Below are 26,005 nucleotides of genomic sequence, written 5' to 3' on the forward strand. Positions count from 1 at the left end.
ATAATAAAAATCCGCAAACTTATAAAAGATTGTTAAAAGAAGTGATCAATATGCAACATAAACTACATGTAATATTGAAACGCACACACATAGGTCAATAGATCTTATTCGTAAGTCAACGGTTGGATCCACCGTGTTTTCGTGTACATTTTAAGACCCCCCCCCCCCAAAAAAAAAATATCGGTATGTGTAATAAATGGTTATACAGTTAAAATACTGGGATTGGGTTTATCTTCATGTCATACATAAATAACAAAGCTAAGTAAAGAGGTACTGAATTAATATTACTTTAAAACTGTTGAATGGTTTCATATATAAAATTTTAAAAAATATAAAGAGAGGGAAGGAGACAAACAGAGAGAGGAGAAAGAGATGTACGAGTATACTATATAGGTGTGTGTTTTAATATAGAATTAACATAGACAGATTTAAATATTTACAATATCATAATTAAATTGCACTGAACAGTGTTTTTGTTTCACTTTTATACCTAGAGAACTTTCACGTAAAAGTACATGAAACGTTGTAAAATTGTGACGTTACGTTGCAAAATTGCGACGTCAATAACAATCTGGCCAAAACAATGGGTACTTTGAAGGTCAATAACTAAAAAAAATGAAAAGATATCGGAAAAAGGATAACATATTTGAAAAATAGATATTCTTGGTTTCTGTCCCCGAGAATAATATCATGTTCTGACTAAGGGCCATTTTTGGCTATTCGTGGCTCTGGTTCTTTGCATAGTCAAAAATGCATTAAAATGTCCCATTTAAACCAACCTTCCCCTTTGGGCAAGAGAACATATCCTTAACCCTTGTTAAAAATTTGAATTAAGCGCATATTACATTTGTAATCTTTTGATCAATGTATTCATGAGAGTCGTGCGACAGTTTGTACCACGCACCGATGATATCATTTTAAGATTAACTTCCTTTTTCTGGTATATACGAGTCATATCTACAATATACATGTGTACAAATAACACAATTTCGCTGAATCCTAAAATACACTTGGTTTCTCCTAACTACTACTTTACTTGGCACCTCTGTGTTAGAACATATTTGAAATATTGTAAAATTGACGGTCAGAAAGTCATTATACAGATATATGAAAATAAATAAAATAAATAGTACACAAAGTTAAAATTTGAAAGCGCTAGCGTTAAAATTTTAACTTTGTGTACTGTCTATTTTATTTCTTTTAATATCTTATACTTTTTTAAAAAATTGGATATATATATATATATATATGCAAACTTTATATTTTCTATGAGATTTTGATAATAATTATAAAATTGTTATTCCTTTTATCATATTTATTGTAAAATATCATTTTGATTTTTAAAAAGAGAGATTTCTTATTTCGATGAAATAAGCTTGATGATCATTTGGTTTAGTATACTACATATTACATGTAATGATGACAGAATTATGGTTGGCTTCCTTTCACTCCAGATCATTGTCAAAGCAAGAAGTAAGTGAACTATCATATAATAATTGATATATAAACAAGTTAATGATTTTTCCTTTCTTATTATCTGATAATGAACATTTAATAATGAACTGAAGGTGCTAAATGTGGCAAAACAAACATCAATAATGATGACATGTATTACCTTGTACCTCCTATCCACTGTAAGAAATGTCTGGTGTCTGAACAACAGCTTTAGTGAGCATTTGGGTACCACCTGTTATTATTATCTTAAAAGTATATATGGGGTCTCATTTGCTAAGTCATTTTTGTGACTTTTCTACATATTTTGTGACTTTCTGTCCAGTGACGTTTATCCTGTGACTTTTTGTCCGTATACCAAACATGAATCCTATTTTGACTAATTTCGTGAAACTGAAACGTGTCCTTTGTAAGCAATTATAGTTGGGGCATAAGTGAACAGATATACGTTGACCTTGAAAATAAATAAATAGATATTAGGTAAATAAAGACGAAAAAAGCCGCCAGACGTTAGTTTTGTTGTCTTATGGTTTTTATTGGGAATAAGAAGGATGGCACGATCCCTCATGCCTGCGGGTTCCTATACACGATCCTGCTATATGTACATGTATATAGAGTCTAGTTGGTTAAATTTTAACACAAAAAGAATTATAAGGGCAGGTTCTTAAATGGTCTCACAATAGTTTGGGGTCACCCTCTTAAAAGGGTCATGTCGGAGTAGGGTTTTTCTTATGTATAGCAACCATTGGTGTAGCACCAATCATCGGGGAACCAGTTTAGGTTGAGACCCAATCGGAATTCCTTGAATGTCTCGCGCACTATCATTCTCTCAACAAAGGGGGCGTTACGCAAGCTTCTCTTACCAGAGGTGGCGTTACGCAAGCGTCGCTTATACCTCTGTCAACGTTTGGAATCACGTGATAATATAATCACATGATATAAACAATTATTCTCGTTTCCTTTCCCTTTAAAAGTAGCGCACAGAACACTGGGTAGAGAATGGCGCACTATGTCGAGTGCACGAGACATTCGAGGCGTTCCGATTTGGTTGGGACCTAGGTAAACTGGTACCCTGTTGATCTCGCTTCTCTCGTGTGAAGCACCAATCAGTAGGGAACCAGTTTAGGACCTAAGGTAGTCTCGTGCAACCAGACGCTCGGCTGTCTCCAGATATCTCCGACGAGCAGAGATTTTCGTTGCAGATTTGCCGAGACAGCCGAGTGTCTGGTTGAACGAGACTAGACCTAGGTCGGGTATGACGTAACAATGGAAGCCGGGAGCGGTATGACGTAGGAATGCAAAAGCGTACAAACTCCCCGTCGAGGCCTCACTGCGTCACCTATGTATAGACATCTCCTATGTGACGCAGTACAATATACAGATTTGTATATTGTGAGTCCGCGATTATCACGCGGGCAAATAACACTAAAACACTAAAGAAGTAGTTCGTAGTTAAAGCTTGAAAATATTGACATTAAGAGCATATATATAAAAGTATGGATTTTATTTTAAATATAAAATGATCAAAAGATCATTAAAGAGAAGGGAGACTGTTCAAATTATAGTGTAAAGTAATAAACTTGTTGTTTACGTTCTTGATTTGAACTATTTACGTTTGACATTATGGTTCTTTTTTCGTCATTCTACAGTGACGTCACACAGTATACAATCGCTATCCCATAATGCCTAACTGGAAGAATTTGGTTTGTGAGCAAACGAACTCTGGCGGAAGTTTGAAGAGCGATATGACGTTAAGTCGAGCATGACGTAACAATGGGAGTTATTAGCTTTGCGTCGGGAAAATAACGTTAAAAAAATTGAAATAGCAGAGAACACAATGACGTAACAATTGCAGTAATATGTGATATAGGTGTAATGGTATTTTGTAGTATGGGTGGTGGTATGTGGAGTATGGGCAGTGTAATAGTATGTGGTGTATAGGTTGTAGTTGATAGTGTATGGGTGGTATACACCACATACCACCACCCATACAATCACCTATATCACCTCCTATACATACATGGTACCACTGGCACACTTATTATTAACACATTTAAATACTACGCCGACTTGATCGATTTTTCCCTTGTCATTGCTACGTCATAGCGCTCTTGGCGTTCTCAATTTTTTCTGCGTTATCATTACAACATAGCGCTCCCAACTTCTATTGTTACGTCATATCCGACTTGACGTCACAGGTCTCTTGTATTTTTATATCATACCCTAAACTGGTTCCCCGCTGATTTGCAAGAGAAGCGAGGTCAACAGGGTACCATTTCATATCATACCCGACCTAGTTCATCCCAATCGTAACTACTCGGCTATTTCCGCAACCGCAAATGAACCTCATATGTGGATCGACGCCATCATAGTCTATTACCATGTGTACAGAAATGCAACTATGACGTCACAGGCGTACGTTACAATATGAAACGCGATCTTTCAAATGCATTTAAGATATCATACATGTCTAAGGTATTCTACCACTATTATTTTTTACTTTTATGTTTATGTATTGGAGTGAATAAGACGTTAATGATACCAAAACTGAATCTCTGGTGAAAATATAAATAATACATTATACAAGGATTCGGTTTTGGCCTTTTAACCTAATCCACAGGCGCGCTTCCGGCGAAGAAATGCATCAATTTGATGCAATTCTTGCGCCGATCCACGTCCGAGTCTTTTTACCGGTTACGGAAAAAGGCGAGCGCGTGATCCGATTGAGTCCATCCTAATCCTACGTCATTGACATTTTACGTTATAGCGCTAATGGCTTATACTGTTACATCATCACTTGACCTTTGACCCACCTATCAATGCTGTTTATACTTACAAGGAATGTGATATTGCAGAAAAGAAGGATCAATTATACGCGTAACTCTCAATTAGATTTTTCACCCAAGATTTATAATAAATCATTTCTTTTTATGGTAATGTTGGTATATCAGTAACAATTCTGATTACATATACATGTAGTTGCAATGTCTCAAGCTCTCTCAATGCAATGATACATGCTTTTGCCCAAAATATGATGATATATCTTGAGTATATATTTGAATACAGATAAAAATATTATTATCTTACCTTCACTCAGTGGACTTATTGATTAAACTGCAAAATCAAAATAAATGAGGAGCCTTTCTTTTATACTGCAGTCGGAGAGAGAGGGGGAGAAAAAGAAAGGGAGAGAGAGAGGGATGAATAGAGAGATAAAGAGGTGAGAATGAGAGAGAGAGATAAAGAGAGGGTAGAGAGTGAAGGGAGAGAGGGGAAGGGTGGTACAGAGAGAGGAGGAAGAAGACAGGAGGCATGGAGAGAGAGGAGGAGGAAGGGTGGAGAGAGAGAGGGGCAAGAGAGAAAGGGAAAGACAGGCATGGAGGCATTGAGATTAGACCGAGAGTGAGTGAGAGGAAAGGTGGGAGGAGGTAGACAGACAAGAGAGCGAGAGAAAGAAAGACAAGAGAGCGAGAGAAAGAAAAACAGTAACAACTAACACCCAATATAATATGTGCACACATTCATTTACAAACTATCATAGCTGATGAGCTTAATCAGTCTATCAAAAATTAAAATTCCGTACTAAATGTTGTTTTAATTTGATCTAGTCAATGCAACATGGTGATTATTTCATAACGTTTAAGGATGTCCATGGAGATTTTTTTATCATTACAGTGTAGCGTCATTTCCATTACAGTACGAAGTGTTTCTCATTTACTAGTATTATACATCTTAGTTCCATAGTAATAACTATGCTAGGCGCGAAATACGTTATTGTAATAGCTTCATTTGTGCACAATAGTCCCCAAAGGCAGCTTAGCAAAACACCATAGGAATTGGCTTAGCTGTCCAAGGATTACTAACTCCGTATCTCTAAAAGGCAGATCTTATGAATCGATCTTTGTATAGGAAATCAAAAATACTATCCTTAAAAGGCAGATTAGTACCGTAGCCTACAAATCGTACTACACTCGTCGTTATGCGTTGCTGATTAACTCAGTATCCCTGAAAGGCAGGTTTGCCATAGGGCTCGCTGGGTGGCAAAGCTTATCTGGTATCCCTCAAAAGTAGGTGTTTAGATCCCCAGGAACCCGGGCTAGTAGAGTCCTATAAATTTACTTGGTATCCCTGAAAGGTAGGTCAGATATAGGGCTCGCTGGGTGGCAAAGTTTATCTGGTATCCCTCAAAAGTAGGTGTTTAGATCACCCGGGAACCCGGGCTAGTTAAGCCCTATTAATAAACTTGGTATCCCTGAAAGGCAGGTCTAGCATAGGGCTCGCTGGGTGGTAAAGCTTATCTGGTATCCCTCAAAAGTAGGTGACTGTAGCGCCTGGGAACTTGGGCTAGTTGAGCGTCGATAATTAACTCGGTATCCCTAAATGGCAGGTCTGATATAGGGCTCGTTGGGCGACAAAGCTTATCTGATATCCCTCAAAAGTAGGTTACTTTAGCGCCCGGGAACTTGGGCTAGTTGAGCGTCGATAATTAAATCGGTATCCCTGAAAGGCAGGTCTGATAAAGGGCTCGTTGGGTGGCAAAGCTTATCTGGTATCCCTCAAAAGTAGGTGACTTTAGCGCCCGGGAACTTGGGCTAGTTGAGCATCGATAATAAAGTCGGTATCCCTGAAAGGCAGGTCTGATATAGGGCTCGCTGGGTGGTAAAGCTTATCTGGTATCCCTCAAAAGTAGGTGTTTAGATCGCCCGGTTACCCGGGCTAGTTGAGCCTTGATGATTAACTTGGTATCCCTGAAAGGCAGGTCTAGCATAGGTCTCGCTGTGTGGTAAAGCTTATCTGGTATCCCTCAAAAGTAGGTGACTTTAGGGCCCGGGAACCCGGACTAGTTGAGCCTTGATAATTAACTCGGTATCCCTGAAAGGCAGGTCTAGCATAGGTCTCGCTGGGTGGTAAAGCTTATCTGGTATCCTTCAAAAGTAGGTGATTTTAGGGCTCAGGAACCCGGGCTAATTGAGTCTTGATAATTAAATCGGAATCCCTGAAAGGCAGGTCTAGCATAGGGCTCGCTGGGTGGTAAAGCTTATCTGGTATCCCTCAAAAGTAGGTGATTTTAGGGCCCGAGAACCCGGGCTAGTTGAGCCTTGATAATTAACTCGGTATCCCTGAAAGCTTATCTGGTATCCCTCAAAAGTAGGTGTTTAGATCGCCCAGTTACCCGGGCTAGTTGAGCCTTGATAATTAACTTGGTATCCCTGAAAGGCAGGTCTAGCATAGGGCTCGCTGGGTGGTAAAGCTTATCTGGTATCCCTCAAAAGTAGGTGACTTTAGGGCCCGGGAACCCGGGCTAGTTGAGCCTTGATAATTAACTCGGTATCCCTGAAAGCTTATCTGGTATCCCTCAAAAGTAGGTGTTTAGATCAACCGGGAACCCGGGCTAGTTGAGCCTTGATAATTAACTCGGTATCCCTGAAAGGCAGGTCTAGCATAGGGCTCGCTGGGTGGTAAAACTTATGTGGTATCCCTCAAAAGTAGGTGACTTTAGGGCCCGGGAACCCGGGCTAGTTGACCCTTGATAATTAACTCGGTATCCCTGAAAGGCAGGTCTGATATAGGGCTCGCTGGGTGGCAAAGCTTATCTGGTATCCCTCAAAAGTAGGTGACTTTAGGGCCCGAGAACCCGGGCTAGTTGAGCCTTGATAATTAACTCGGTATCCCTGAAAGGCAGGTCTAGCATAGGGCTCGCTGGGTGGTAAAGCTTATCTGGTATCCCTCAAAAGTAGGCGATTTTAGGGCTCAGGAACCCGGGCTAGTTGATCCTTGATAATTAATTTGGTATCCCTGAAAGGCAGGTCTAGCATAGGTCTCGCTGGGTGGTAAAGCTTATCTGGTATCCCTCAAAAGTAGGTGTTTAGATCGCCCGGTTACCCGGGCTAGTTGAGCCTTGATAATTAACTTGGTATCCCTGAAAGGCAGGTCTAGCATAGGGCTCGCAGGGTGGTAAAGCTTATCTGGTATCCCTCAAAAGTAGGTGACTTTAGGGCCCGGTTACTCGGGCTAGTTGAGCCTTGATAATTAACTCGGTATCCCTGAAAGGCAGGTCTAGCATAGGGCTCGCTGGGTGGTAAAGCTTATCTGGTATCCCTCAAAAGTAAGTGTTTAGATCGCCCGGTTACCCGGGCTAGTTGAGCCTTGATAATTAACTCGGTATCCCTGAAAGGCAGGTCTAGCATAGGTCTCGCAGGGTGGTAAAGCTTATCTGGTATCCCTCAAAAGTAGGTGTTTAGATCGCCCGGTTACCCGGGCTAGTTGAGCCTTGATAATTAACTCGGTATCCCTGAAAGGCAGGTCTAGCATAGGGCTCGCTGGGTGGTAAAGCTTATCTGGTATCTCTCAAAAGTAGGTGACTTTAGGGCCCGGGAACCCGGGCTAGTTGAGCCTTGATAATTAACTCGGTATCCCTGAAAGGCAGGTCTAGCATAGGGCTCGCTGGGTGGTAAAGCTTATCTGGTATCCCTCAAAAGTAGGTGTTTAGATCTCCCGGGAACCTGGGCTAGTTGAGCCTTATTAAGTAACTTGGTATCCCTGAAAGGCAGGGCTAGCATAGGCCACGCTGGGTGGCAAAGCTTATCTGGTATCCCTCAAAAGTAAGTGTTTATATCGCCCTGGATCTTGAGTTAGTTTGGTCTTAATAATTAACTCGATATCCAAAAGCAGGTTTTGAGGAATGGTCTTTTTAGTGAGTTATAATGTTGAATGAAAGTTTTGAGTTGATTTTGTGTACTGAATGAGGGGGGGGGGGGGTAATTAAAATAATTTCTATGATTAACTTTTGATCAAAAATACCCTTCTGTACTTTCAAAAATAATTTCTAAAGATATGTTACTTTGACCACCGCTAGATATCATCAGTTTTGCTTTTAATAAGACTTCTTATTAAATATTATTTTTTTCCATGTTGCATTCGCTGTTTTATCTACTTCCTAGGGGCGAGATCGAAAGTTCAATGTCTGACAAAAAAACTAAATTCACATAGTTTTTACGTCCCCCCCCCCCCTATCCGCCCCCACAACGACCCCCTAAACTAGATATGATGAGTGTTTAAACTATAATCGATTAACAAGTAAGAACAAACGAGTATAAATAACTCTGTATACCCTATCTTCTGTTTATTCACAAATGAAAGTGTAGATTAAAACTATCAAATGTTCATTAAAATGTAATATCGTCATGTAGTTTTAACAGTCACTTGTCTTTCTCCTTTTTCGACTAATGTGTAATCGATGTCGGATGAGAGAAACTTACAGAAGTTTTAACACCCCCCCCCTAACTATTTGAATTTAGATTTTTATCCGAAATCAATCTGTTGATCTCGCCCCTTACAGTTTTTTATATCAAATTTCTTACCGTTTTTAACATCTGAGAGAATTAGGGTTTGATTAATTATGTTAATTAAATAATACTCTGTATACTTTCTATCAAATCGTATTTCTCTCCATATTGCGTTCATTGCTTTATTTATTTCTTACATTTTTAATAGTTCAGCTAATTAGGGTTTAATTAGTAATCTTAATTAGTAAAAAAAAAATCCCAACAAATTTCTTTGCCTTCTTTATCGTAAACACAGTTCTTTACGAAATTATTCGACGTACGACTTATCTTTCTATCTATGATCAGGGGCAAGTAACTCGTGGGTCACCTGCTTTTGAGGGATACCATCTAGTCATAACTTCCCCTTCTACAATCGTATTCATTCTCAAGTCAAAGTACTTTCTCCGATTGCTACCATTACCTTAAGCGTCGAAAAGACTTTGACAGGCGTGTCAGAATAAACGGTTAACAGACGTCTCGACTCTAGGGAAGTTCGGCTCTAAGTGTTCTAAACATCTCGAGCGATTTTATAGTGATAAACTTCTATGATTTTCGACATTTGTGTATCAATGTTTTATGAATATTGTAGACTTTTTTACTTATAAAGCAAAGCAATGTTATCGCAAATTTTTAGGTCTACTTACAAATGTATTAACCCCGAGATCCGCCACTAATTAGTTACACAAGTTGTGTGGTTACAACAGTCTTCACTTATCATTTTAATTTCATTGGATGATAAAATAGATGACGTTAATATTTTGAATACCTTGTATACGCAAAAGAATTTAACTATACGATGTTTATTTTTCAAATTATAACTTCAGTGGCGAATGGGCGGATCCCCCGTCCCATTCCCATCCCTCACGCATAATACTAATTATTTCCCCAGCCACTTAATGACCAGATATACACGACTATTGAATGTAAAGCACTTTTCAGTCATTGTGTACTCCCAATTAATTAACAATCTACCCTCGTAAATCATAATCGTTACGCTTCGTTGGACATGAAACCTTAAATCAATCCATTGACACTACTTAGTCAATGATTTTGTATTGTGATACATTTCTATGATTTCGGACATTTATATATCAGGATTATCTGATTTATTTATCAGTGTTCAAAAAGCAAAGTACATGTACCGTTACAACGATTTTATACCTACTTCTTATAATACCCCCCTGGATCCGCCACTAGCTAAATTAATTCTGGTGATGCCTATAACAGCGGTACGTACATGTACTCACCTATCATTCTAACTTATTGAAAGTTAAAATAAATGTAGATATAATGTAAACATTTTGAATACTATATATATATATATATCATATGATGAAGGCATGCCTTCATCAGATGATGTTATGATGTTTATTAACTTTAGTGGTGGATAACCGAGAACGACACCCCACCCCTACTTCGCACAATTCAATTTCTAATATTGACAAGCGGCCCATTTTGACCAGATAGACATTACCCTTGAACGTAAAACACTGGTCAGTCATTGTGTATTTCTAATAAACAAACTTCATCATTGAATACAGACCGTTATGTTGCCACTGACACTACTTAGTCGTGAGTTGATTTTGTACGTGATAAATTCCTATGATCTTTACTCGTATGTTTCATTGCTTATTTGGAGTTTTTATTTGTTTGGTTTTTCCCCCTTCTTCTTCTTCTTCAAGAGCAAAGTATTGATATTGCAGTTTAACCCCCTGGAACCGCCAGTTATTAGGTAGACGTATTGTGTTGATCTACTAATTAGGTAAATGAAGTCAATGGATATCTGCGGTAATATTTAGCGTTATTCACTTAATATTAGCTTCCTAACTATATTGAAAGTTGAAATAAACAACGTTAACATTTCGAATACTTTAAATATCTAGGATACATAATCATACGAGGATTATTTTTTAATATTTTGAAATTAGAAAAACAACTTTAGAGGCGGAGGAGCGGAAGCCATCCCTCTTCCTGCAGGATTTATGGTCCAAAATTGACAAAAGGCTCGTTTTGACCAGATAGAAATGGCACTTTCAAACGGAAAATATTGGTCAGTCATTGTGTACTTCCAATTAAAAAAACTACTCCCATTGTAACTCTACTTAGTCCCTGGTATTCTACAATGTACAATTTGAATATTTCATATCTGTATGGTATAAACAGTCACACGATGTTTAGTTCGGAAATAAAAAAAAAAATGTAGTGGGGACACTGGTCAGTCATTGTGTATTCCCAATTAACAAACTACCCTTTTAAATCCTACTCGTTACGGTTCGTCAGACATGACAACATATCCGAACTAGTCTTGTATGTATGGATGTACTTGTTTATTGTAATTAAGGTCTGCTTCGCAATGAAAACCTGTTATCATTGACAATTAATTGTTATTCCACTTAGTCATCGATTTTTTATGTGATACATTTCTATGATCACGGACATTTATATATATATCAGGGTTGTCTTGTCAGGGTTTATTTATCATTATTCCAAAAGCAAAGTACTGTTATCACGATTTTATGCCTACTTCTTACCCCTCTGGATCCGCCACTAGCTAGATAATTTTGGTGATGCCTATAACAACGGTACTCATCTATCATTGTAACATTATTGGAAGTTAAAATACAAGTAGATATAATGTTAACATTTTGAATACTTTACATATATACATGTTAAGGAATTCATCATATGATGTTTATTAACTTTAGTGGTGGATGACTGAGAGCGAACATCCCCCTCTCCCTCGCACAATTCAATTTCTAGAATTGACAAGTGGCCCATTTTTACCCTTGAACGTAAAGCACTGGTCAGTCATTGTGTAATTCCAATTAACGAACTTCACCATTGAGTCCTAACCGTTACGCTTCGTCAGACACTAACCCACTAATACTACCTAGATACTGATTTTGTACGTGATAAATTTCTGTGATCTTTACTAGTATGTTTCATTGTTTATTTGGAGTTTCTATTTGTTTGGGTTTTCTATTTTCTTCTTCTTCAAAAGTAAAGTATTCATATTGCAATTTAACCCCCTGGATCCGCCACTTTTTTAAGTAAATGTATAAATATAATTGTGTTGATCTATAATAATTAGGTAAATGAAGTCAATGGATATCTGCGATAATATTCAGCGTTATTCACTTAGCTTCCTAACTATATTGGAAGTTGAAATAGACAACGTTAACATTTTGAATAATTTAAATATTTAGAATAGATAATCGTGTTTATTTTTGAATATTTTGAAATTTAAAAAAAAAAACTTTAGCGGCGGAGGAGCAGAAGCCACCCCTCCTCCTGCAGGATTTATTGTCCAAAATTGACAAAAGGCTCGTTTTGACCAGATAGAAATGGCACTTGAACGGAAAATACTGATCAATCACTCTACTTAGTCCCTGATATTCTATACAATGTACAATTTCAATACTATATGTACAGGAAATAATCACACGGATATAAAAAAAAAATAGAGTGGCCCAACTGGTCAGTCATTGTGTATTCTCAATTAACAAACTATCCTTTTAAATCCTAGTCGTTACGCTTCGTCAGACACGACAACATAACAGATTGACCCTAACCGAACAAGTCTTGTAATTAAGGTCTTCTGCTCCCAAATGGAAACCTGAATAAGATATCATTAAGGTCTTCCGTTTCCAACGGAAGATTCCGTTGTTCTTGACACTACTTAAATACTAATAATAAAATTTAAAAAAATAGTGGTCCCACTAGTCAGTCATTTTGTATTCCCAATTAACAAACTACCCTATTAAATTCTACACGTTACACTTCGTCAGATACGAGATCATAAGTCATTGACCCTAACCTATCTAGTCTAGTATATATGGGTTTTTTGATTACTGTAATTCAGGTCCTCCGCTTCCAACTGAAGACCTCATTGTTATCTCTGTTATCATTATGGTCTTCCGCTTCCAAAGAAAGATTTCGTTGTTATTTTTGACACTACCTAGAGACATAATCTCGAACATTTATGTATTGATGATTTGTTGTTTGTTGTAATTTTTGGTGGAAGCTTTACTGGAGTTGAAATAGTTACGGTTGATATTGGAAATAGATTTTACAATGAAGAACTAATACTGTCTTCATTACTAGGAAAACTTTAGTAGCGGACTGATCAAAGCACCCACCCTTTCCCCAACCCCTCGACCAGCCATCACGTATAGTTCATTTTCCAAAATATATAGATGCAACACTTGATCGTAAAATAGTGATCAATCAATGCATATTCCTAATCAACAAAATACCTTTAAAAGTGCGACATTTAACTCTGGACACGATAAAAGTGCGGAGTTTTTTGTCTATGACAACCACATATTTTCTTCAATAAAAACACTGAAATTTCACTCTGTCATTAAATGTACGTATACGACGCGATCTAATCAAGCCGGCATAGAGGCGCCCCATGCGAAAATTACCCTTATCAAATGTTACATACTTCGGATTTTTATTGAGCTTAATCCTAAATAATGCACATCTAGATAATTTTCCAAAAATATATGAAACTTTTTACTTGTATCAAAATTCTTTCTGTTTTATATCTTCTAAATTTTACCATAGAGTTAACTAACAGTCTCACTTGCGGAATTAAGGGGTGTGGAGATCACACCCCCCCCCCCATCATTTCAAAGATAAGAATTTAATGTGCTTGAAATTGCTCTGCTTCAATATTTTCTCCCGTAAGGGAGGGGGACAACCCCTCCCGAACCACCCTAACCGTGATTTGGTTAGTCCTCAATTGCAAAGCCCCTGTAGTCCAATATCCAGTATCCAGTTAATGTAGGGCTTTTACATGTAATATGTATATCAGATATGTTTTATCCCGTGGGGATCCGGTGTTGTATCATAGACCCCCCCCCCCCCCGGAAAAACGGGCCCGGAATTGCGCCCCAGCATATAATTTCCCCCTATGTACAAAGTCAGTAAAGAGTCTCCCCTTTGGCGGAAAAATCACCCTGGTATATATAGACCCCCCCCCCCCCCTGTTTCCGGATTTCATTTGTTATAATAGTTTAAGGAAATAGATATGCGCTCATTAATATTACGATATTCATAAAACAAACGAATATTTTTTGTTGTTGACATGATGAAGTTGGATTTACACGCTGAAAACTTTGAAATGCATATTGTAAATACAATATGCTTACCAAAAGACTTTAACGATGGTCAATATAAGTAGGATTTTTCGTAAAAAAATCGACTATAAGATGTATAATTAAAATATTTGAAAAGTAAAATAGATGAACTTTATAAATAAAAGTTATTAAATTTTCTCGTTTATTTAAATTTAAAAAATCATTTAAGTTCTTCCCAACTTTACTAATTCAAATGTTAGATACTAGTAAATAACGATAAAGACTTTTAAGATGTCTGAATGAATTTTGATATACCATTACACGATTTGAGCAATTTCCTTTTTATAAAAAATCATAAGATGATGATTGTTCACGATACACACACACAAAAATAATCAGAAGAATTACTGGGTCTAAATAAGCAAGAGAATTCTAGTAATAGAAATGGAAACAGATACATAGCTAAAATGTAAGAATGGGGGTGTACTGTCATTTAGGGGGAATTTCTATATTGGGACGGTTTTTCCAAGGGGGGTTGGGTTGGACCCGGGTTAATTCTTCGTAAGGGGAAATTCTATTCCAGGCCCATCTTTCCGGGGGGAATGTCTATCCCGGGCCCGTTTTTCCGGAGGGAAAGTCTATGCGGGGGAGAATCTTATGCTTTACAAATGGAAATCTTCAATTCAAAATACCCAGTCTAAGCTTCGATGATTCTGGCTGTATGAACTTCGTAATATTAGGGGTGGGTCCAGGAAATGCGGTTACAGGGAGGGGGCGCCACTTTATGAGGCAGGGGGTCTGGGGGCCGCCTTGAGGCCCACAGTGGATCCAGAGCAAAGCGCTGGTGGAGTTCAGCGGGGCGAAGCCCCTGGAAGCTCCGGGATTTTACAGGGCTTGAAATATGTCTTCTATTTAGTCATTTGTGAAATTAATAAAATGACTCAAATTTTATGGGTTTTAGAACAAAATTAAGTTCTCCCAATAAAGTAATGCAAGAAATCAAAAGATTTTGTCATTTATTTCTCCGGGAGTGGAAGAAATTATTGCTTCTTTTATCGTTTAGTACATTTTTCTAAACAAGATACCGCGATTTACCTTAAATTTGAAAATTTTAGGGGGGGGGGGGGGGGTTGCACTGAATATAGGTGTATGGAAATGTATAGATCTATGTACGTGCATTTTAATAACCAATTGGGACTTCACTTCAGAGTAACACAAACTGGGACTAAAGCATGCAATTCCTAACACTAAAAACTGGTCTGAATCCCCCCCCCCCCCCCCCACTCGCTTATATACCCTACAAAATTTACCTGCAATATTACATAGTATTTACTAATGTCAATTATTATAAGTTCTTTTCATTAAAAACATGGAATTTACAAATGGATGAAAAATACAAATTTCACTACATAGACTTAGGTGTACAAGTGGTTTTCGTCAAGTTTCCGCACTCATTTTTCATCTTGATAGCTTTCTCCCTGCAAAAACTTGGTGTGTCCTGCTGAAACTTGATATATCTACGTTGTTTTCAAGTAGTTTCCGCAACGACAATTTGCTGAAAGCTGATCAAGTTTGCGCAAATTTCGGTTTGCAGAAACTGTTCTGTTTTAGTATGCACATTGCTATACTGATAGTCTACCGCAAAGTTTTGATAAGTTTCCGCAATATTTTAGTTCTGTATCAGTTTGTACAATATGGTGTATACCAATTTTCAGCTTTGTGGAAACTTACTGAGACTTTATCATCGCCATGTAATTATAATAGGATGTTTGTGTTGCAATCAATATATAGAATTTTTAAAAAGATAACTGAAAACACTCGGACTAAATGCAAAGACAGCCTGTTACATGTATATTATAATTTACGGAATGTGTTTTTCCCCTTTCGTTGTTAGTCTCACCCCCTCCCTTTGGAGGGATGGTGGTGGTGGTGGTGTCCATTTGTACTAATGAAGTATCACCTATAAGGTGTCAGTATATTCTGGTAGATTATTGCAATATACATCAGTGGCGGATTTAGAGGGGGCGTAGGCGGAGAAATAAATGACAAAATCTTTTAATTTTTTTAATTACTTTATTGGGAGAACTTAATATTTTCCCCCCAAAAAACCTTAAAATTTGGGTCATTTTATTAATTTCACCTTATTAAATTGATAGAAAATACATGTAGTACAAATGACTAAATAGGAGAAATATTTCAAGCCCCATAAAATTTGTAAAACCCAGGAGTTTCCGGGGGCTTCGCCCCCTGGGCCCCAACCAGGGCTTCGCCATGGACCCACTGCCTCATAAAGTGGCGCCCCGTAACCACAATTCCTGGATCCGCCCCTGTACATGTAGATATGAGGAGATACTGTCTGTATAAGTTGATAGCTCATCAAACGCACCTCCTGCGATGTGAAAGTGAAAATAGCTGCAATCCTCGCCGGCGGAATTATGGTAAGGTTCAATTTCAGCAACTATTTGCGATAATGTGCTCCACGAAGATTTCCTTAAAGATTACAATTATTCTAAATGAACCCTGTGCTTCCTAATTCCCGTAATGTAGTTCTTGTTCATCAGTGGCGGATCGAGAGGGTTGTAGTCACTCCACTTTACTTCCATAGTTTTAAACAAAACTGGTCATTTTACCAGTTTGCGATATTCACCCATCTTTGGGGCCGGGGCGGAATAGGCACAAACTTGGGTCGCAATCCGCTCATCCTTTAAACAATTCCTGGATGCGCCCTTGCCCACAGGCACCTTAAATATGGATATTACTACCCCCCCCCTCAACTTTTTTTCATATTTTTTTTTATGGGAATAATTTCTCTGAAGTGTATGAATTCGTAGTCTATTTCATCCCTCTTCGATTCATGTAATCGTTTCACGTTTTTTTTTTTTTTGTAAGCTTTAGAGATTGTCCTTCTACCGGTATAGAGATTGGCCTTCTACCGGTATAATAAAATTCATTTTATTATATACCAGTAGAAGGCCAATCTCTAAATACATGTATCCATACTTCCGGTGCCTGTGCCCTTGCCCGTGGAGAACAATACGTAAAGTGCACTTGTAAATATATTACCATTTTGTCTGTAATGATATTTCAGGGCCGTAAATTAACCTTCAATTTGGAGGAGGCAGGAAAGTAGGCGGGGGTCTGGGGGCCGCCGAGGCCCCCAGACGCTGAGCACATTTTGTGCACACTGAACACGTTTCGTGCAAAATCCTTGATTCTAGGGCCTTCTAAGATGTTACTTGACTAACTCATTCTAAAAGAAAGATTTGGAATGCTTTTTAAGGGAGGTATCATGTTCTTAGTTATTGGAAACAACATAAATTCTAATGAACTTTAAATTTTAATTTTTTTTGGCTCAAAAGTTGGAGGAGGCAGCTGCCTCCTCCGCCTCCATGTAATTTACGGCCCTGTATTTACGGGTGTATTCAATACCACCTCCTAATAAAAACACGGGGGTGGGGGGGGGTGGTATCGTATAGACTCTCATTATTATCATTACAAACAAAATTACCGGTTCCTGTGATTAGACAAATATTGATTTATATTCACAAAATAAAAATTAAATCAAAATCGGAACCAGGAAAGCTTAATTGATTCCCAACTAGATGGAAATGGACATAAGATTTTAATAGTGATATTGTTTAGCTACAGTTCATAATGCATAAGATATAATTGCAAAAGTCTATCTGTTAGTTGGATAATATCTTGTATACAATATAAGAATTTCATAAGTTAACATCAGGGACCTATATACTAACTAGTATATAGGTCCCTGTTAACATCAACACTGTTCCAAGTATCTGATTTAAATCATTACTTCTTTTTACTGGCTAACAATTTATATTTCTATTAATTTGTCTTGAAAATGAAAAATCCATCGTACCACTGGACTTGTTTATAAAATGAAATTGATCCAACTTTGCCCCAAAATCACAGATTAAACAGTGGCGGATCTAGACCTCACTGTGTGTGTGTGGAGGGGGGGGGCTTTTTTGGTCAAGCAAAGGAGATATGGTTTTGGTATTAAATGTTAATGAAAATTGAAACATCCATACTTCTTCATTATACTAGCCTGAATATTTAGAAATAATTGTCAAAGTGCACAAATGATCTTACAAAGATTTGGCCTAAAAGCAAAATATGCTTGACCTGGACCATTTAAATTGGCTATAAAAGTGTTTCAGGTGTTTTCCCCCAAAAAGTCACTAAAATGATTTTAAAAGATTTGAGATGACCTTATAGAAATTAACAAATTTTGCACTAATCAAAATTTATAATCCATAGTTTTGAAATGTTTGAGTGGAGTATGAATGGTTGGTATGAGTGATTATATATCAATTGTACATCTTACCTTTAAAAGTATATATTATGATGCACTTAATTTCTATTTGTACAAATAAATTAAAAAAAAATTAAGCCTAAAAAAAATAATTTAAAAAAATTATTATAATCCGAGGATTAATGTGCATTAAATTATACTTTGTTGTACAATATGAAAAAGGTACAAATTAAACAAATATTAGAAAGAGATTACATATCTTAATGGTAGTATAAGTTAACCACATTCACTAACTGCAAAATTGTAGCTCTCTGAGAAAATATTGGGACAGATCTGTACCAATTAATATTTTCTCAGAGAGCTACAGTTCTGCAGCTATTGCATTCACATGATTATGAATTTCACAATATTTCATATGAATTTAAACGTAAAAATTAAAATGTATCCTTTGTCTTTGTATTGGGTGATGTATATTGCAACATAATTTTCAATGTTCATGCTGAGAATTGCTTTGCCATTATTTTCCAAATATCACCATATAAGCCTACAATATTACATATTATGTATCAAATGAATTATTTATAATATTGACTGAAATAGCATGATATGTTGATCATGATATGAAATGCTTATAAAAGTATTAGATGGCAAATTACAACCTCACAAAGTCATTCACCCAGTAATTGTAGATAAGGAACAATGAGAAACAAAGTCAGGGGCTTGCTGAGCTGTAAAGAACATCCCATGTGTATTATACACAAAGGGATTAGTTGGGGTAAAATTCACCAGACAAAACCTGGGTACAGATATAAAAAAAAAATGGACAAAATGACCATGCAAGGACAAAGTCAATATTAGAAGTTTATTAAAGCATAATAACAAAATGTCACAGGACATAATACTGATTTTTATATAAATTCAGGGGGGAAATCTGTTCCTTTTGTAAAGTTTACAAAAATGCATGTGTAAAATATATGTTATATTTTTATGAGATTGTTTTTCAATTTTATACTATAGATTTTGATAATTATTATTAAATGCTTATTCCTTTTATCATATCTATTGCAAAATATGAATTAAAATAGGATTTTCTTTTACTGATATAGAATACTAATAGGCTTTGTAATCATTGGGTTTACAAATTGCTACACAAGATCTGACATTTTTCACATAGCTTCTGCGTGCATGCATGTCATTTGATTCCATATCAACATATCAATTAATAAGCAAGATTCAAAATGTGAAATTACTTTGAAAAAAAAAAAAACACAACAAAAAACTTGATGACTGATAATCTATAATATGCATGATAGTTCAAATTTTCTTATGAATATATATGTATATCAAATGATATGTCAGAACAATCAATTTGCTATTATTGTACGTACATGTATATGCTTTCATAATTTTGCTGTTGTGTGATAATGAAATATTGTCAAATTAAAAAAAAATGTGAAATTACAATTTATTGTCCTTAGGTTTGTAATCAAGAATGAAGGAGTAAATGATAACCTAGTGGTGGATCCAGAGGGGGTGCTGGTTCAGGAAATTTTGCTAAAATAAAGTAAAAATAACACATTTTGAGGGTGGACCCCCCCTCCCTTGATAACCAAAATTAATGGTAAAATTCCCCTCTCTCAAAAATTCCTGGATCCATCCCTGTAAGCATTAGACAATCATTAATTTGTCATTCCATTATTCATAATTTCTTCATTGGACACATGGAGGCCAACTCTCACATGTGTGTATATAGACATAATTCCAATTATTTTGAAAATAAAGAGGTCAAAGTACCAATTGAATTCAATATAAAATATATAAAGAATATCTTATCATGGATATAAAGATTAAAACATTTCAATCATGTTAATTAATAGATTTTTAGGTCAATTGATTCTCTCATGTGACCTATTGCTAGTGGTCAGCTTCTGTTGTGACAGTAAACAAAACATCAAGCTTGAAAATATCATGATTCCTAGGGTAGAAATTCTGACTCCAGGAGGAACCAAACTTGATATATAGTGTTTATGTGTAAAACATTTAAATTTAGATAACATCTTCCTTAATGCTATTGATACTTTTAGGTAAAGAAGGAACAGGTAATTGTAAATTTCATGACCTCTATCAGTGATAATAATAATAAAATTTATATACATGCAGCCTTATATAAAACAGTTTATTACTCTAAGGTGCTTTACACAATCTGATTAAAATAAGATCTTTGATCCGCTCCGTTATTGTTATGTCGTTTCAATAAGATCTTTGATCCGCTCCGTTATTGTTATGGAGAGGATCAAAGATCTTATTTATAACAATAACGGAGCGGATCAAAGATCTTATTTTAATGAGATTGTGCTTTACAAGGGCAAGAAGAGGAATGCAACAATAAAATAGAATTAAATGACATTATGACAACTTATACATGTATCTGTAAATTAAATTATCAAAATAAAACACTAATGGCTAAAAGTTGGTTGGTTTTTTGGGTGGTTTTTTTTTGGTATTTGATAATTAAAAACACAGTTTATATATACATGTTAGAATCTAAAGGTTTTGATACTAGCTTTAAAATAGATGGAACCAAAAATGGTCATAGTAATTACATGTCTTTATGATTTAAAAGAATCCTTCTTTAATTTTGTTGACACTAGAATATTATAAATGATGGATGCATTGTCAAGAAAAACAGAAAGATGTACAAAAATTGTGACACTTGCAACTCCAGGGTTCTGATTCAAGGTCAGATCCAAATAGTGTTAACAGTGTATATCAAGTTTATAATTGTAAAATGTTTCATCAGTATAGACGCTTTTGGGGGAATGAATTACACCTTATACATGTATTATACTTCTACTGAATATTAGAATTTAGCATATAAATGCATGCCTAGAGCAAGAAAAGTTACTGTATTATATAGATTTCATTCATATTGAGGTTAGTAATACTTTTAACTAAATAACTCAGGTATTTAGTTAAGGTCAGTGTCTTGTTGATATTTTTGATGTGTGTATGCATGTACGTGTATGTGTGCGTGTGTGTGTGAAATACAAAAAAATCCATAAAGATTTGTTTCAGAGTTTTGAGTAGTGATCAGTTTTAGCAATCATCAACAGCTAGGGTATGAATCTGAACACTCATCTTTGTTAATTTCTAAAAAGACAAATTGCATTTCAAAAGTAGTCAAGTGTTATGTGAAGGAGATTTGAGGAACATATGTTCCTGCTAAATGTGTGTGATCATACATTTGGGGTGTCAATGGATGGAAAATCATCTGAAGATCGAAGTTTTGAAGAAATTGAAATACTTTATTGAATATTAATCAATCTTATTTTCATTCTAAAATCATGTACTCAAAAGAATTTTCTTTCAATTACATATGTAAGTGCATTAAATTGAATTATTTTTCTATTTCTTACTTACATTTAAAACAGTTATGTTTGTCATTTTGTTTCTCAAAGTAGAAAATATTTTCATGTAGATTTTTCTTCCAAGATTATTATTCCTTAGATTTCAATTTAGAACATTCAAGTAAAAGAAAATAAGACTCTAAAAAAGGAGGTCTCCATGTGAATTGAGAGAAAGAAACGGAAATTATAAATTCTGTGGTGACATTAAATTTCATTTCATAATTTTGCCAGCTATAATAAGGTATGATATGAGATTCAGGGTGGTACATTTATGTGCATACATGTACCTTGTATCTCCAATTGAAAATTGATTGCTTTAAATCAATTTCAACATTATGAATATCCTACAAAAGTAAAACATAATGATTTTAAAGTTTAAAAAACACATTGTTTCACTCCTGAAACCTTGACCTCACATGGATATATATTGGTATTTAGTGTTGGTAGGTTTTGGTTCTTTTTGGGTGGATTTTGGATAATGTAGTGAATTTCAGTTAGTTGTAGCACAGTAACATGGAGTGAGCTTGCTTGCTTCCTGATATCTAGTCAATCACTTTTTAAGACATACATATTTTTCAAACTTGCATTGCACATATTTGTTTACATTTTTGGTAGGAGTGTTTTATATGCTCACTATATATGTCATCTTCATATATAGATGTGTAATTGTTTGCAAAAAGAGGAGACATCTAAATTCCTAATAAAAATGATAATTACATTTAAATCATAATTGTGCACTTCATGTACTTTTTACATGCAAAATCATTTCATATAATTATATGGTTTTTGTATTTTCTGTCCATATCTGTAAGTCTGTCTGTCACAAAGTCTTAAATTGTGCATTAAAATGCTTCTCCTCCTGTATGGATTATCTGATAAACTTGAAACTTTGTACAATGCATCATTGCCATTTGCAGATGTGCACATTGTTGGGAGAGGATTTATTGTTATCCTAAAAGTTATAGTGGTTCGATCCAAGAGGGATGCGGGTGTAAAATAGCTTGTGACCATTTCTCCTAGTTGCAAACATATTGCAGAGTCTTGAATTTTTTTTTTTTTTTTTTTTTTTTTTATACAATACTTCATTATCATTTAATGATGTCTAGATTTCTCTGACCCAGGAATCTAATATTTTCCTAAAATCTACAGTGGATCAAAAACAAGTATTTTAAGTGTTTTTTTTTTTTTTACCCTTTATTGAATAATCTTTGTAAAATTGCATGTGCAAAAGTAAAGATGCTTTGAAAATTCAATTACAAAATTAAACATTTCACTGGTTTGTTAAGGTACTCACTACACTAAAGCTTTATGACACTATGTTACAAGATAGCGATTTAAATGTTTTGGGAAAGTATTTGTATTGATCGATTTATTCGTCTATAACACCATAGCTAAGTGGTTAATTAATAAAGCATTGGGCAAGAGAGAGAGAGAGAGAGAGAGAGAGAGAGAGAGAGCATTGGGCTGGTGAACTACAGATCTTGAGCTCAAATCCACCAATCTTTTGTTCATGTGTTGAAATAATATTTTTGAAAATCATGTTTTTATCCAAATTTGCATTTTTTGCTGTTTTTGGCATACACACTTATTGTATATCATCAGATCTTTTTTAAAATATTAAATCTATTTGTACTGATTTGAGAAACTATTTCCCGGTGTAGTGAGCCACCTTAAATGTAAACATAAAAAGACTCCAGTCTTTGTTTACATAACACAGAATGAAGGCTAAAATATTGTTTTTATTCCTGCATCCAGAAGGTTAAAATTTTGGCTGTGAACACAGATTCAGTTATACTTTTCATGTTTAACATTTAAAAAAATGAAAACAAAATTAAAAAAAAAAAAAAAAAAAAAAAACGTAAACGTCCTGTTTGAGAATTTTTCACTTGTATGGAGACGTCACCATTGCCAGTGAAGGGCTGCAACATTTAGGTCTATGCTCGGTGCTTATGCCCCTTTGAGCAGGGGTGGATTAATATTGTGTCACACATTTAGGTAATGTCATATAACTGTAAACAATGTCTCTAGAGGATTTGGGTGTTGCTCAACCGGAAATGTAATAAATGAATGCATAAGATTGGATCATACTTCTTTTTGGATTAGAACATCCAGGACTGAACTTTCTTAGGGTCGAGATGTCTGTTAACCGTTTATTCGTATTTACCTGTCAAAGTCTTTTTGACGCTTCAGGTATAGGAGAAAGTACTTTGACTTCAGAATGAATGTGATTGTCAGAGGGAGAATGATGGACCGAAGCATGCATTTTGTAAAATGATTCTTGTGTTGTTAAATCTTCGAGAATCTTGTTGGAGATGTCTGATTCGGTTCACGAAACAACTTAGCATCATCTAGCAGTAGCAGATTTCCCCGTAAGCACTTAATTAACACTAATTTTAATATATTGTAAACAAATTGTAACTGTAAGCCAGGCTATTCCAAAATTCCACAACATATCAGAGGAACCGGTAATTTAGCCTGTACATAATGATAAGAGTAGGGATATATACCACACACCCCTAATAAAAGCACTGGGATTACTGAATCAGAATGACAATTGGGGTGGGGACGATAAAAGCAGAATTTTCGAATTATTTTGAAGCGAAGTTTTGAGTAAGAAATGGTGCCATTCCTTTTGGGTTATTTTTTTCATTGGGGATGGTACCATAGGGCCTACTATTATTATTACAGACAAAAATACCGGTTCCTGTGAATATTCACACCTGACGACCTGTAAAGGGTTGTAAATAGAGAATGTGAACAGCTGCATGTAAATAAGTTAGTGTTCTAACTGCATAATTTAATACCGTTCAATTTTATTCTAATATTTTTGTGATAGGGTTATATGTATACAATTGAAATTGCATGGGAAAGAGTTTAGTAATGCAGAGCTCTAATATAATTTAATTTCTCATGTTGTTTAGACATTTATCCATTAACACATGTATAGGGCTACATAATTTAGGAATGTAATTACTAGATATAAAGTTAATGTCATTCCTTAGCTTGCAAGTAAATTCTTAAGAATCATGACAAACAACACTCTTTAAGATACAATTTTCTGCTTTATTACTATATTCATGGGATAAAAGTCCCCATCCTGTGTTTTATTTGGGATATTTATTCCCATTCGTGCTCAAATAGGATATTCACTGCCATTTCATGTTCATTATGGGACATTTCCTCCTATGGGACATTGTATCCCATTTTGAATTTAAATATGGGAGTTAAAATCCTATGGGAAAAATTATATTTTTTCTCCCATGGGATTTTTGGTAGGAGTGAAAATCCCCCAAGTGGGATTAAAAATCCCTCCAAAATCCCATGGGATTTTTTGATTTCAGGTGAAATATCTTAAAAACTACAATAGTTACAAGTGTAAATGTTGGTGCATGTCTTGTGGACATAAAATCCCATCTTTTTTTGTAAAGGGTTTATTTGTATCCTTAATAAAAGGGTTGGCGAAACTCTGGACTTTTGTCGTGTCCAGAGTTAAATGTCGCACTGTTTTGTGTTTTCAAAGTATACAGAATTATATGCATTTTGTCTTCCTTATGCTTATAGAAATTAATTGTAATAGTCCGTTCGCTGAAGTTGCGATAATTAGCCACAATACGGACTTAAATCTAAGCCCCGATTTCAAAAAGCCTAGTTAATTAGATAGGTTGTCACGTGGTACAGTGACGTCATATGCGACCTTCGTCGATCAACTTGTTGTAAAAGTAGTGTTAGATATTTTTAAATGCTCGGGTTTTAGGGGCCTAATTTATTTACCATGGATAACATTTATTTCGATGTTGACAAATTTCCAGAGTCTTATATCTTTTAGCCACCAGTGCATACAAATAGCGACCCAAATGTAGCGAGAAAAGCGAGTATGAAATCTGCATAAATTTGCGAGTAAATAATGTTTACATGGGATCACTGTCTAAACACAATTTGGTAATGCCATTTCTCTAAACAACTGTAATTAGCGTTGTTGCTTTTCTAAAATAAACAGTGCAATTATTATTAAATTTATTTTTGGAGAAGTTAGGTAGGCCTATATTATGATACGATTATGTATCATTGACAACTAGGCCTACTGTCACGGGTGCATTTCGGAAAAAAAAAAATAATAATGATCAAACTTGTTGTGAAAATCACAATACTTTAAATTATTTTATTAAAGCAATTTTATTACGCCTAATCATTTCTTTTTGTTATCAACACGTTGTTACTTAGGAAGTGGGAGCGCGGCGTGCTGTTGTTGTAAACACGTACGCGTTCCTTAAAAAAAATGAAAGCAGTATAATTCTGTCCTACTAAACAGAGTACGCTAGAGTACGCTGGTAAAATTTCATGATTTAATGCTGTTTGTAGGTGTTCTTACTTCAGTTTAACCTTATAAATATATATCTGGAATATATTATGTTTGTTTTCATTATATTTAGAAAATATTTTGAATTACAGTTTACCGTTTGA

The 26,005-nt window shown here is 35.5% G+C and overlaps 1 protein-coding gene across 11 annotated transcripts in view; it reads left to right on the plus strand.

Annotated features, from left to right (window-relative positions):
* LOC125654982 (alpha-(1,3)-fucosyltransferase C-like) overlaps nucleotides 1-26,005 on the plus strand; it is a 121,557-nt gene that overhangs the window by 47,058 nt on the left and 48,494 nt on the right. The window contains exon 1 of one of the 11 annotated variants that reach the window (XM_056145221.1): nucleotides 10,718-10,827. The exons of the other annotated variants lie outside the window; for them this stretch is intronic. The gene's annotated coding sequence lies outside the window, so the exon portion shown is untranslated. Of the gene's footprint in view, nucleotides 1-10,717; nucleotides 10,828-26,005 lie in introns of those variants that run through there. 11 annotated transcript variants of the gene reach the window in all.

The sequence above is a fragment of the Ostrea edulis genome, chromosome 7 (genome assembly GCF_947568905.1).
Source record: "Ostrea edulis chromosome 7, xbOstEdul1.1, whole genome shotgun sequence".
NCBI classification, from domain to species: Eukaryota; Metazoa; Mollusca; class Bivalvia; order Ostreida; family Ostreidae; genus Ostrea; species Ostrea edulis.